Source organism: Lipotes vexillifer, unplaced genomic scaffold (genome assembly GCF_000442215.2).
Source record: "Lipotes vexillifer unplaced genomic scaffold, Lipotes_vexillifer_v1.1 scaffold1011, whole genome shotgun sequence".
Lineage (NCBI taxonomy): Eukaryota > Metazoa > Chordata > Mammalia > Artiodactyla > Lipotidae > Lipotes > Lipotes vexillifer.
Genome location: NW_006787698.1, coordinates 5,228,632 through 5,229,670, shown reverse-complemented (window position 1 = coordinate 5,229,670; position 1,039 = coordinate 5,228,632). Strand labels below are relative to the sequence as shown.

Genomic DNA, 1,039 nt, shown 5'->3' with positions numbered 1-1,039 from the left:
CTGCCCTGCAGGGAGCAGGCAGCACGGGCTCCGCGAGGCTGGGTGCGGACTGGCCTTTGCCCTCATCCCCTGCTGCCACGGCCACACCGTGACATCACCGTTCTCCCACAGACTGTCCCCTGCGTCCACATCAACTCTTCCTCGGGACGTGGGAGGCTTGCTGGGCCTTCCCTGCTCTGTCCCACTGCTGTCTGCCTGTCCCTGTGCCCGACTTGCGGCTTTATTTTAATTTTTGTGGGCGTGCCATGCAGCTTGCGGGATCTTAGTTCTCTGACCAGGGATGGAACCCGGGCCCACAGCAGTTACAGCGCCAAGTCTTTGCCACTAGACCGACAGGGAATTCCCCTGACCTGTGGCTTTAAAACCACCTTGGCGATTCCTGACCACGTAAAATCTCTGCTCTTCTGTATAAACATTTTAAACAGCTTGGCAAGGGCCACAGAAGCCCTGCTGGATCCAGATGGGCAGATGATGGGGAGCTTTACAGCTCAGACCCTCCTCTCCAGAAACAAGGGCCACCACTCCCGTGTTCACAGTGTCATTAACGTCCCCATAAGACCATGGACGTCTATGGTCAGATTTATTCTGAGGCACCTGGGTTCGTTTTTTCCTAATTAATTAATTAATTAATTTTTGGCTGTGTTGGGCCTTCATTGCTGCGTGCGGGCTTTCTCTGGTCGCAGTGAGCAGGGGCTTCTCATCGCAGTGGCTTCTCTTGTGGCGGAGCACAGGCTCTAGGCACGCAGGCTTCAGTCGTTGTGGCTCGCGGGCTCTAGAGCGCAGGCTCAGTAGTTGTAGCGCATGGGCTTAGCTGCTCTGCGGCATGTGGGATCTTCCCGGACCACGGCTCGAACCCATGTCCCCTGAATTGGCAGGCGGATTCTTCACCACTGCACCACCAGGGAAGTCCCAAGGCACCTGGTTTTGCTGCTATTGCAAATAGCTATACAAGAAAACTAACGAGGGACTTTCCTGGTGGTCCAGTGGTTAAGACTCCTCATTTCCAGTGTGGGGCGGGGGGGGGGGGGGGTCGTGGGTC

The 1,039-nt window shown here is 56.3% G+C and overlaps 1 protein-coding gene across 1 annotated transcript in view; it reads right to left on the bottom strand.

The window, feature by feature from the left end:
* Positions 1-1,039, bottom strand: part of SMARCA4 (SWI/SNF related BAF chromatin remodeling complex subunit ATPase 4) — a 91,245-nt gene that overhangs the window by 255 nt on the left and 89,951 nt on the right. The window lies entirely within an intron of this gene.